Raw genomic sequence first — 13,552 nt, forward strand, 5'->3', positions numbered from 1 at the left:
TTGTTGTTTGGAATAGTCCCCAAGAGTCATGCTGAAATGCTGTCTTGTGCCAAGTGCAAGAAGGCTATGATGTACCTTATGGAGAAAATATGTGTATTAGAAAAGCTTCTTTCGTGAGTTGCAAAGCTGTTGACCATGAGTTCAATGTTTTGTTTTTTTTTTTAATTTTTATTTATTTATTTGAGAGAGAGAGAGAGAGAGAGAAAGAGAACAAGCGAGGGGGAGGGGCAGAGAGAAAGGGAAAAGCAGACTCCCTACTGAATGGGGAGCCCTACATGGGGCTGGATCCCAGGACCCTGAGATCATAGCCCGAGCCAAAGACAGACACTTAATCGACTGTGCCACCCAAGCACCCCATGAGTTCAATGTTAATGAATCAACCATATATATTAAATAAAGTATCTTTAAACAGAAGCACATATAAGACAAGGTTGAGAGAGAGAGGAAAATGTTGTGACCAGAGGCTGTCTGGGACCTAACCTTAAGTTTTCCCTAGAACTGGTTCAGTTTTTGCTAATTCATTGTCCACAGCAACTTGATAGATCATAACTACAGCAAATAACAAGAACTGACTTTAGTAAGGTCCATTGGAGTTGTTGTGTATTAATACTGTGTTTCTACTTGGTGCTAAGTAGCATTATATTATAGAGAGATGTATTACAAATTATTTTCTCATTCATGTGTTAGCAGAACTTTGCATTGTTTCCAGTTTGGGACAATTTTGAATACAGTTTCCAGGAATATTCTTTTACAAGTCTTTTTGTGAACATATGTTTTCATTTATCTTAGGTAAATACTAAAATGTAGAACTGTTGAATCATAGGGTAAGTTTACACTTAACTTTAGGAGACACTACTAGAACGGTTTCCAGAGTAGTCAAAGTGCTTTACTGTCCCGCTAGCAAACTATAAAAATTCTAGTTGCCCCACGTTTTGGTCAACATTTGGTGATTGTTAGCAAATCTAATGGGTGTGCAGTGGTATTTCATTGCAGTTTTAATTTGCATTTCCCTGATGAAAGATGATGCTCTGCACTTTTTCGAGTGCATAATAGCCATTTGCATATGTTCTTTGTGAAGTGCCTTTTGAGACTTTTTGAAAGATTTTATTTATTTATTTGAAAGAGAGAGAGAGTGCATCTTCCACGAAGCCTCCACTCTGCTTTTCCTTCTAAAGCATAGCAATGATCGCCTTCCCTGAAATGTTGCTACACAGGTTTAAAGCTGTGGGGCTTCCAATGTTTGGAGAAGCACTGCTTAGAAGGAATCTCTAAGAAATGCACCAAAAAGCAGGCTCTTGCCTTCTTTATCCTGGATCCTCCCTAGAAAGGGGTAACAAAACTTAACTGCTAAGTCACTGAAAAGACTAGAGGCTTTGAGCAGACTTGTTATATGTAAAGTATAAACTAATGAAGCAACCAAAGTCATGATCTACTTGCTTTCTAGAAACTGGGCTCTGGGGGCACCTGGGTGGCTCAGTCATTAAGCATCTGCCTTCAGCTCAGGTTGTGATCCCAGAGTTCTGGGATCGAGCCCCGCATCGGGCTCCCTGCTGGGCGGGGAGCCTGTTTCTCCCTCTCCCACTCCCCCTGCTTGTGTTCCTTCTCTCACTGTCTCTCTCTCTCTGTCAAATAAATAAAATCTGAAACAAAACAAAACTGGGTTCCAGCTTTCCAGGGAGAGAGAAGGAAACGAGAGAGGGAGTGCAGGGCTGGGAGGGGGACATCCTGAGAAGCAGCGAAGTCTCTTTGGGAAGCAGGGCCCCTTCCTCCTGAGCTGTCTGTCCTGGAAGGGATGGTCCAGCCCACCCACCATCACCCCCGTGCTGGCCTGACATCAGCAAGTTCGTGAGCACGGGGTAAATTTCTTACTAACCTGAGATCTATTCAAGGTGATGTGGAGGAAGACTTAAATCCCGATCCTGTGACTTCAGCTCTTGTCCAGCATCCTCACCTATGCAACGGGGACCCCACTCTTCACCCTACAGAGCTGTTGAAGGGGGTGAACACTGACAATACCCACTACGGACTGAGAGCCCCAGTGTTCTGGCTCCAGCCACGTACTTCCCATGAATAACGACGTACTTCACACAGCAGGTACTGTGTCCAGGCCCTTGAACAAAAAAGAAAGCCAAGCCAAGAGAGGCCATCTGATTTATGGAAAGTCACGCTGTGGGTAAGAGGGGCAGCTGGGATTTTGCCCCAGTCTGCCTGACTCCCAAGTCCCTTCACTTGGCCTTCCCACTCAGTGACATGAGGCATCTCATACCAGGCTCCGTGCGTAGTAGGCACTAGCAGACTGTGCTTCCCTTTCTCTTTAAGGGCATTCATTGTTCAAATTCAGGCACCGGGTGCTGACACTGGGACCACTTCTCACCCAATTCACCAGCAGCTCACAAACACCCTATCTCAAATCCAGCCTCTTGTCCCCGTTTCCTAGTGGCCACCTTGGTCCAAACCAATACCTCCTCTGGACCCGTACCTCCTGACTTCTCTCTTTGCTTCAAGTTCAAAGCCCTGACCACGGCCCTCATAATCCGGCCCCTGAGCTCCTCTCCAACCTCATCTCCTGCCTTTCTTTCTCCCTTTCAGCCCTCTCTAATCCCATAGACCTTCCATTGTTAAAGCGGTTCCTGGTAGCAGTTTATGATAAATGATTCAGAACAACGGAACCCCATTGCTTCCTGGAACATCAAAGTGCCTAGCCCTCCAGATTGGCAACAGAGCCCTGAGCAGCTTCCGATTTGTTGTCATGCACTCCTGGGGTGAGTAGAAATAAAACCGTGGAAGAGATTTTAAATGCATCTGCAGGATTTCGGGCTGAATTACAATTCATGCTATTCCCCAGATTAACTAAGCTCATTTGTTTCCCCCCTCAGATCTCTAGAGAAGGATACTCCATAGCCACTTTTAATGTTTTTTGACCTTTCACCCAGAAAGTTAATTCTAACTTCAGTCCCTTTGGCTTTGGTTCAGCCTCAGTAGAAGCTAAGGTCACACGAAGCTCTGCTGACTCTCTCTCTCTGACCCCCACCTCACTGACCCTGATCCATCTTCAGGTCAGCTCTGGGGTGCCTGCTCAGCCCCAGGAGGAATCCTGTATCTGGGCAAGTGCTGTGCCAAAGCAAGAGGACCCCAACAGGACAAGTAAGTCAGAAGCTTCTTGGTTTCCTCCTCCTGGCCTCGCCCACTGGACAAGAGGCTCTCAGCATGCTGAGGCTTCCAAGGGTGGGTCATTGCTGAGCTGGGCACCGAAGACTCAGCACCACCAATTCTCCCACCAAAGCAAGCCTTGCGGTACCTTATACTGACTCAGAGCCACCCCAGACCCATGCGGGACATCTTCTGAGAGACATGGAATGAAAGGTCCAGGGGCCAGGCAGAGCCCAAAGGATGCCTGGTGCAGACATGCCTTTCCTTCTCTCCCCAGGGCAAGTGGCTTTATAGCTTTTTGCAAGAATGGTCTCTGACATCAACATGTTGTCTCTCAAGGATCTTATCCTACCTGTCTTTTCCCATAAAAGAAAAAAAGAGAAGAGAATAGATGTCTGTGTACAGGGAAGGGGGAGATACATAAATCCATCTTCATGGATTTAATTTAAATACTGCCCTTCACCTCGTGTATAAAAATAATTGGCAAATTCAGAAAAATTTGCAATTCTTTTCAAAAATAAGAAAATGCTCATAATACAAGAATTGTTGAATATATAAGAATTTTTGTGCCTGGCAAGAATAGAAGCTCAATAGATCTTATGGAGTAAATGAACATTATAAAATAAAATAAATAAGTCAGAGCAATTCCTTATTCCTGTTCTCCTGCAGTGAGGAGTACCCCTCATTCAAGCCACTTACGTCTGGGGTTCAGAATGGGCGTTTGCTGACATGAGTCTGGACCCGCTGCCATCCTGGGAAATATTTATAAATTTGGAGATTCTCATTTCACTCACTTAAGGAATTTCTGTTACTTGAATTTCACAGAAAACTGTGGGAATTTTTTTGTCATGTGGAACTTGGTCTAGTTCTCTTTTAGCAGTATTTAGAACACATGATTGCCTACATCTATATTTTTTTTCTAACTACAGCATGGAGACTTGAGATGGATCTGCCAGTGCATCTGGAAAAATCAAATTAGCAGCCTGGATATACTACATCCTCCTGGGGATTCCATTTTACTCAAAGAATGGGAGGATGATTTCAGTTTGGTGCAGACAAAAGACATTTCAAAGACATGGCAGGCAACCCCCAGTGAAGAGGTTAATGATAAGAAAGTTTGAAGAGAGGACTTAAAGAGAACTTTCAGCTTTGGGTTGTGTTTCAGAGGTAGGTTGGGGTGGTGGTGAGGAGGACTGGGTTTGAAGGACAGACATTATCATTTGAGTTTTCTTTTCTTTGAAGCTTGAGATTTGTACATTAGCGTGGATGGGATTGTAGACGTACTCTAAATGCATTTAAAAAATCAGAATTTTTTCAGAAGGGGAAACAGAAGGATGATCTGTAGGACCTCATGGGAAACATTCGATTCCTGAGACGATCCAGAAAGGTCAAATAATGTACAGTGTGCCCTTTCCACATTCCCTCTCCAACCCCAAATTTGAGTCCGGAAATAGCCGAGGTGGAATCACAGAAGGGTGGGGACTCACAGAAGGTGGTTTTGTATCTATAGACCAGAATCCCCTGAGCCTCCTCCCTGTGACCTTTCCAGAGGTAAGTGGCAGTAAGCTGCCTCCATCTGGTCGACTGAGCTTCCATTTTGCCATCCACAGAATGGTGCCCATTCTTCCTAGGGATGACACTGTATGATTATAAATTTCCATTAATCAACAAAGCCAATTGGAGTTTTCTGTTTCCCCACTCCAGGGTTGAAGCTTCATGCTGAAGACAAAATTTAAAAGACCGTTTTGATGTCTTATTACTTCCACCATTTTTCAAAAACAACAATTGCCCAGAAATGTGCTGGTGGTTTCCATCTGTTCTCTCTCCAGCCCTGTTCCCAGACCACACTGCATTACAAATTCAGGTTCAATAAAGATGACTTCACAGCATTGTCCTGTCTCATATTTTAACAAGGATGAAATATGAAGTTTGAGCTGGGAGCAATATTACAATTTTGATATCAGCTACTCTGCACATGTGTTTTTTACCTCCCACATCCTTCCTTTCCTCCAGAGGAAGTTTTCTTAAAGATCTTTCAGCAGGCAGATTTATTACTTGTCATGATTTGGGGATTATCTGTTGGACCGTCTTGCTATTTTTTTCTGATACCAGCAACTAAAAAGAGCAGATCATTTGGCTTTAAGGGACATATACTGCATTGTAATCACTTCCATACTGGAACACAATCCACAGGCGCACAAATGTAATTCCTGTCACTAATTGAAAGATTCCCTTGTCATGGAGCTAATGTAGAAATATCAGATTGTTGACTGTCTTTTGAGGTGATTTTTCACCAGATGCTTTGTGGATGGGAGGGGATTAGTGGGGTTCCCTAGTCCAATATACTGTTATCTCAAAAGAATATTTCTGATGGGATATCACAGTGACATGGATTACATTTTAATTTTAATACAAAGGGCATTCTGAAAAGTGAATTCTTGTCTCATGGATGCAGATCAAGACCCTACTGTCAGAGATAACTTCACACTTTTATCATCATCTTTCAATGACCTGCTTCTCCCTCCCTCCTATCTCCTCTCTCCTCCTCATTTTCTCTATTCTTTTATTCTGTTCCTCTCCATTTCTTTCCTTCCCTTCTTTCATTTAATCCTATTTCCAATCCTTTTCATATTTTACATTCCCTCTTTTTTTCTGTCCTCCATCAAAGCCTTGGCCTGCCAATAAGAACCTAGCATTGCTTATATCATAGACAGTAGGATTTGAAATAATGGGATATTGACACATTTTAATAATCATCTTTATTTCTATTGTAGGACTTTGCACTGTAGTGGTTCTACACCAGTTGTTATGTCTGGATATGAAATAATTCTGGCAAGATCCTAGTTAAAACTCTAAAGATAGCAAAAGCAAGGTTTTTTCAGCACATGATATTTACACATTTAAGAAAAACAATACCGGCCCATTGGGAGAACAAACTTTTTAAAAACCCTATACAAACCAGAGATGGGCTAATTACCTTGTATTCTCACTTTTCATTAAAGCAAAGTTCTTAAAGTTCATGACATTTTATAGTTGAGTTATAATTATTATTGGAAAAAATTTTTAAATTCAGCCATGCAAAATTCTTTACATAAAATTTAGTACTTTATGTAATATCATATTTCCCTCAAAACAGTGCACATTTTGTGATTTTTACTGTGTTAGTTTGCTGCTTTGCCATCTCATCCCTCAAAGTAATGAATAGTGAGATGATGATCTAGAGAAACCAAATGCTTACAGATAAACTCAGGAAGAAAGAATAAAAGAAGTATCACCACTTTGCCCAAGGAAAAAGCATATGAAATATCTTAATGACAGATTTCAATTCAGCAAATATTTGTTGAGAATCTACCATGGATCCAGCCTGCGTGAGGCCCATGAATACACGGGTGAACTGGATTCACTATCCACCCTTGAGGAATTCACTCCTGGGAAGTTTTATGGCTTGAATTGCATCTTCCCAAAATTCATGTTGAAGTCCTAACCTCCAGTACTCCAGAACACAACCATATTTGGAAATAGTCATTCTCTCTCTCTTTTTTTTTTTTTTAGATTTTATTTATTTATTTTAGAGAGAGACAGAGAGTGTGAGCAGGGGTAAGGGTAGAGGGAGAGGAAAAGAGAATCTCAAGCAGACTCCGTGCTGAGCATGGAGCCCAATGCAGGGCTCGATCTCACGACCCTGAGATCAGGATCTGAGCCAAAATCAAGAGTTGACGCTCAATCAACTGAGCCTCCCAAGCGCCACTTCTCTGGTAATTTCTCCAAGGTTCTGTTATGGGTTGAATTGCATCCCCCCCAAATTTATATACTGAAGTCCTAACCCCAGTACCCCCAGAATGTGACCTTATTTGGAAATAGAGTTGTTGCAGATGTAATTAGTTAAGATGAGGTCACACTGGAATGGAGTGGGCCCCAGAAGATGGTTTATCTCTTTAGTTCACAGGTGTTTAGGTTGAGAGAAACCTGACTTGAGTGGCTCAACTCAAGGAAATGCACTTGGAGGAGCTTCATTTGCCAACGGACCTGACTTCGATAATGAGGCCTCAGACCCCAAGCTTGAGCCTTGTGCCACATAGGTGAGACTTTCTGGAAGGTTCAGGGGAAATGTAAGCATCTTTGGCACATGAGAGAAATGTAAATGATTACTGTCCAGAGAGTGGACTTTGCTGGTTTTAAAGGATGTTTCCATATTATTTGGCACTTCTCCCACTGAGATGAGAGATCCATGTCCCTTCCCCTTAAACCTGGGCTGAACCAGGTGGCACAGAATGGACACCCCATTAAATGATGCTACAAAACTGAAAGCCGGTCAGAAGAGCCCACAAAGATTCTGTATAGCCCCCTTGCGACACACACTTTTGAAACCCTGAGCTACCATGTAAGAAGTCTGACTGCTCCATGATTTCACCATGCTCTGAAGGAGCTCAGGCCACAAGGAGAGGTCATGGGTACATGTTGAGAGCCATGACTGGGAACCCGGCTGACCGCCAGCACCAGCTACAGGCATGTGAGTGGAGACCCCTCCGTAGGACTCCAGCCCGTCCCTGAGGCAACCCCAGGCCTCAAGTCTTCCTCACGGAGATCCCAGACATCATGGCTCAGAGGCGAGACCTCTTTTTGATGCCCTGTCTGAATTCTTGATCCCAAAATCTATGGGCAGAACAAAATGATTTTTTTTTTTTTGGTAGCAATAATATCAGGGACACATGACATTATTGTGTGAGTGTGTGGGAGAATTAGTTTTATTTTTGAAAAGTTAAAAACATACAGAAAGCTATAGAAAATAATGAAATGAAAACCTGATATCCACCATCGAACTTTTTCTGCTGTATTTATTTTAAGGTTTTTTTTTAAGTAACAAAATATTATAAACATAGTCGAAGCCCTTGCTTACCCTTTGCAGATATCATGAGCCATTTTTCTCCCCAGAAGCAACAGAATTTGCTCTTTGTTACTTTCATGCAGTTTTTATATTATTTCCTATGAAATTATAAAAAATAATTTGGGATGTTTTGCTTTATTTTAAACTTTATGTAAATGGTATCATACAGTGTTTGACATTTCGTAACTAGCTTTTTACACTCAACATTTTTGGGGGGTTATCCATGCTTACATCTTTAGCCCATTTATTCATTTTTGTTGTTAAATAGGATTCTACTGTTTGCATAGATGATTCTGCAATCTATAGAAGATGAACACTTAGGTTGTTTCTGGTGTTTTTCTATCAGAAGCAGTGCTGCAATAAACAGTTCTGTGCATATGTGCAAACATTTTCCGTAACCATGTATATAGAAGCGGGACCGCTGGGTCATTTTCTTATGAACATGTTTGCACATGTGTATTATGTATTATAACATATAACATTATATATTGTAATATATTATCTTTGTTTTCTCCCTTCTCTTATTCTCTTATCATGTAACCTGAGATATATTAACTTTATATCACAGTATTTAAGTTATGGGATATTAAGGAAAAGAGTAAACGTCATTCAAGGAATTTGCCTCCTCTCCTGGGGCTGGAGTTTATGCATTTCCAGTTGTACACAGAGTTGTATCATGTGAGGTGGGATTATGACAATGGCATGGCATTTATTTGGAGATTAAGTAGGTACCAAATTGACAAGAGGTTGACTTGTGGTGGTTGATTTTGCGTGTAACTTGATTGGGCCACAGGGTGCTCAGATGTTTGGTTATACATTATTCTGGGTGTGTCCGTGAGGATGTTTCTGGATGAGATTAACATTTAAATTAGTAGACAGAGTAAAGCAGATCATCCTCTTCAATGTGGGTGAATCTCACCCAATCCACTGAAGGCCTGACTAGAACAATAGGCTGAGTAAGGAAGAATTCTCTCTTTCTTCAAGCAGAGATATGGATCTTCTGCCTTCTGATGGAAACCTACACCATCAGTTTTCCTGGTTTTAAGGCCTTTAGACTTGGACTAGAATTATACCATCGTTCTCCTGAGTGTCCACCTTGTCAATGCTGATCTGGGGCTTCTCTCAGCCTCCATAATCACATGAGCCAATTCTTTGTGGTAAGTCTCTCTCTCTCTCTCTCTCCCTCCCTCCCTCTCTTCATATATATATGTATCCTATTGGTTCTGTTTCTCTGGAGAACCCAGACTAATGCACTAGAGATATGCATTAGAGTAATGCCGAATTACTCTCCAAAGTAGCATTGTACCAATTTATCAGTGTACGTGCATAACAATTCTCAGTTTTCTTTCATTTTTTTTTTTTAAGGATTTTATTTATTTATTTGACAGAGAGAGAGCACAAGCACGGGGAGCGGCAGGCAGAGGAAGCAGGCTCTCCGCTGAGCAGGGAACCCGATGCAGGGCTCCATCCTGGGATCCTGGGATCATGACCTGAGCTGAAGGCAGATACTTAACCGACTGAGCCACCCAGGAACCCCAATTCTTAGTTTTCTACATCCTCATTGGCATTCAGGCTCCCTCTTCTGTGAAGTATTTGTTTTACCTTTTTTAAAAAAAATTAGCTTCATTCATTTCTTATTATGTATACACTTATATACATGAATCTTAAACTAATTTTATATGTCTTAAATACTTACATAGCTTGAATTTTGTGTCTATATCATTATATGTGCGTGCAAATATATACGTACATGCATATATATGTATACTTGTCTTAAATACCAATTCTTTGCCAGTTCTATAACTTACCATATCTTCTGATAGACTTTAATTATGAGGCTTTTTGCTATCAATAAATTTAAACTCTTTAATTTGATCAAATCTCTCTTTTTGTTTTAAAAAAGTTTTTGTTTTAAGAAACACTTCCTTACTCAGAAGTGACAAAAATGTTCCTTTATATTTTTCTTTAAAAAATTTAAAGTTATGTGTTTTATATTTGGTCTTTAATATATTTAGAATTGCCTGGTGTGAGATAGGAGATCTAAATTTATTTTAGTCCCCATGGATAGTCATCCCAGCACCTTTCTTGAAAAACTCATTCTGTAAGTTACAGCGTTGTTTGTGTTATACTGTGTTTCAGTGTGTATCTAGATCAGTTTCTGGGTTCCCCGCTGTATGACATTGGACTCTTTGTATTTAACCATGTTACTGGACTCTCATATTAATTCGGCTAAATTATCTAATGTTTCTTTAGTTGATATATACAGACAGTTTACCTGAAAATAACGACAGTATTTTTCTTCTTATTTCTCATTCTTACTTCATATTTTTTCCCTCTTTTTCTGTAACAGTCAGATCTCCAAGGACAATGCGCATTAGAATTGGTGATAAAGGGGTCTCTGTCTTCCTGGCCTCCGAAGTCCAAAAGATCCACATGAAGTTTTTATAGGTTTTTGATAGACATCATTTACCAGGTACGTCAGTTCTCTTTTCTTTTAGTTTGCAAACTCGTCAAAGTACTCGCTAGAGTCACCCTCAGTGCCCCCCCGCCCCCCCTCCCACCGAGGGAAGGGAAGGGAGACATAAAATTCCCAGGTGCCTCTAGGTCTCGGCTGGGAAAGGCTGCCCAGTGCCAACAGGACCCTCCGAAGGGATGGGTGCTCCCTGGACCAGCAAAGCAAGCAGGAGCTGGGATTGGGAGGCACGCAGCTGTGAAGAGGATCCAAGGGCATCCGGGCACAGAGAACTCCAAGAGGCAAGAGAACGGCCATGATGCAGCAATCTACCGACCCTCTAGCTGTGACGGCCTTTCCTCAAGCTCTCTGAGTTTCCTTATGGATAAGTAAGGCATAAGGAGGATATTACAAGGATTGGCTTACTTTATTTGTGTAACAGGGAGAAAAGAGCATTACCTGACTTGCTTCAGCATCCATTGCGGGGTGGGGAGCATCTTTGAGAGGACTCAGTAAAAAGCCCACAGGGGAGGGGAGGGATTAGACCCTGGGACACCTATGTCAGTAGGCTCCAGACTGCTAGAGGGCAAAGGAAGGAGCTCCGCCCAGGAAAGGGGGGAATGACTTGATATTTTTCTACTAATAAGGAACTGAATAACAAAGGTGTTTAAAGCAGCTTTTGTTTATAATTGACAAAACTTGGAAGTGACAAAGAATGTCCTTCAGTAGGTGAATGGATAAATAAACTGTGGTCCATCCACACAATGGAATATCATTCAGCGCTAAAGCAAATGAGCTATCAAGCCATGAAAAGACATGGAGAAACCGTAAATACGTATTACTGAGTAAAAGAAGCCAATCTGAAAAGGCTACATGCTGTGCAATCCCAACTATATGGCATTCTGGAAAAGGCAAAACTATGGAGACAGTGGAAAGATCAGTGGTTGCCAGCGGTTTGGGGGGAGGGAGGGATGAATAGACAGGACACAGAGGATTAGGGCAGTGTGACTATTCTGTAGGAGACCCTATATAGTGGTGGAAACATGCCATTATTTATTTATCAAAACCCATAGAATTACACCACCAAGAGTGAACCCTGTTGTAAACTCTGGACTTGGGTGATAAGGATGTGTCAGTGTAGGTTCACCCATTGTAACAAATGTACCCTCTGGTGGGGGATGCTGATAATGGGGGAGGCTGTGCATGTGTGGGGGCAGGAGGTAGAGAATAACTGTACTTTCTGCTGAATTTTGCTGTGAACCTAAAACTGCTCTAAAATACCTTCTGGGACACCCAGGTGGCTTAGTCAGTTGAGCATCTGACTCAGGTCATGGTCTCAGGGTTGTGACATGGAGTCCCGTGTCTGGCTCCACACTTAGCAGGGAGCCTCTTTGAGATTCTCACTCTCCTTCTGCCCCTCCCCCTGCACTCGCTCTCTCTCTCTCTCAAATAAATGGATAAATCTTTTTAAAAAATTAAAAATTAAAAAAAATAAAAATAGATAAAAAACCCCTGTGTTATACATACATACGTACACACACACACACACACACACACACACACACACACAAATGGAACTGAATGGAGGAGAAAAGGGACACAGAAAGAGAGGAGCTTGCAAGATGGATGGGGATGCAGACTGAGTAAGAGGGAGTGATTCTGTGCAGGGATGGGTGGCCCAGGGCACAGAGAACTTTCTCCTCTGAAGTGTTGATGCTCTGATGTCAACCTCTCTTTTTTCCAAACCTCAGCCCCTCTAGTCAACAGCTGGCTGCTCTGGATGTGTCAGAGAGAAGCCTTGCTTGTGAAAAATAAGTAGGAGCTTGGGCTCCAAATCGGAGTTGAAAAGATGCTTCACGGAGGCCAGGTGCTAGGAAACAGAGTCTAATGTAGCCTTGACAGAAAAGCGTCTAGAGAGCATAAGGAACGTCTGGGGAGGGCTTGGGAGTTTCAAGTCAGTGTTACCAGCATCTCAAGGGTCCCTGAGTCCCCTATTGATTCCTCTGTGGTAGACTGAGAATACACTGCAGACCAGAAGGAGCATGCAGAAACCACCGTCAGCATTAGGAACTTGGCGATGTGGCAGTGATCTTGAGGGTCCAATGCCTTCCATGCTGCTTCTATACCCTGAGGGGTGACTACAAGGGGGCCAATCCATCCTCACTGATTCCCCCAAACTTCACAGAAACCAGGTTAAGAGGGGCCCCAGTACATTCAGCTCCTAGAGTAGATGTCTTCCGTCTTCTTTGAGGTGGCTGGTTAGGCCGCCTGGCAGCGTTCTCCAGGTATCGTTCTTTCCCAAATCTGCACCACCATACCTGGAAAAGAAGAAAAGAGCATTGACCAAATATCTCACGTTTGTAATCCAGTCTCTTTTCTTCAGAAGATTCAAGTTATATATTTCTTTTTTTTTTTTTAAGGATTTATTTGTTTATTTGAGGTGGGGGAGGGACAGAGGGAGAGAATCTTCGAGCAGACTCCCCGCAGAGCGTGGAGGCTAACGTGGGGCTCGATCTCATGACCCTGAGATCATGACCAGAGCTGAAACCAAGAGTTGGACGCTTAACCGACTGAGCCCCCCAGGCGCCCCTCAAGTTATATATTTCATATTTGGTCTTTAATATGTCTAGAATTGCATGGTGTGAGGTAGAAATTCTAAATTTATTTTAGTCCATGTGGATAATCAATCATCACAACACCTTTCCTGAAAAGTTCATTCTTCACCTGTAAATGATAATGCTACCTTTATCCTACATCATGTTTCAACATAGGTTTAGATCAGTTACTGGGTCCCCTCCTGTGTGACACTGGAGCATACACTGAACCATGCCTCCGTCTACCTCCCCTTAATAAAACTCTCTAGCGGGCACCTGACAAGGGATGGCTGACAGGTGAGAGAAGATAACTAAGAGGTGGACAGGAAAGATCTTGGAAAGAACACAGGAGGCACAGGTGGGATCCTCGTCCCCACACCTACTAACCTTGTGATGTGGAACAAGTTAGGCAGCATCCTGCAGTTCAGTGTGAACTAAAGAATGGAATAATAATCCCTACTTTGGGGGCGC

At 42.4% G+C, this 13,552-nt stretch overlaps 1 long non-coding RNA gene across 1 annotated transcript; it reads left to right on the forward strand.

The window, feature by feature from the left end:
• The first annotated feature begins 2,449 nt into the window (after positions 1 to 2,449).
• Positions 2,450 to 5,029, forward strand: LOC118532613 (uncharacterized). Its single transcript, XR_004915802.2, has 4 exons — positions 2,450 to 2,762; positions 3,057 to 3,144; positions 4,080 to 4,317; positions 4,855 to 5,029. It is a non-coding gene; the product is annotated as an uncharacterized LOC118532613 (long non-coding RNA).
• The last annotated feature ends 8,523 nt before the right edge of the window (positions 5,030 to 13,552 follow it).

The sequence above is a fragment of the Halichoerus grypus genome, chromosome 7, assembly GCF_964656455.1.
Source record: "Halichoerus grypus chromosome 7, mHalGry1.hap1.1, whole genome shotgun sequence".
Classification (NCBI taxonomy): domain Eukaryota; kingdom Metazoa; phylum Chordata; class Mammalia; order Carnivora; family Phocidae; genus Halichoerus; species Halichoerus grypus.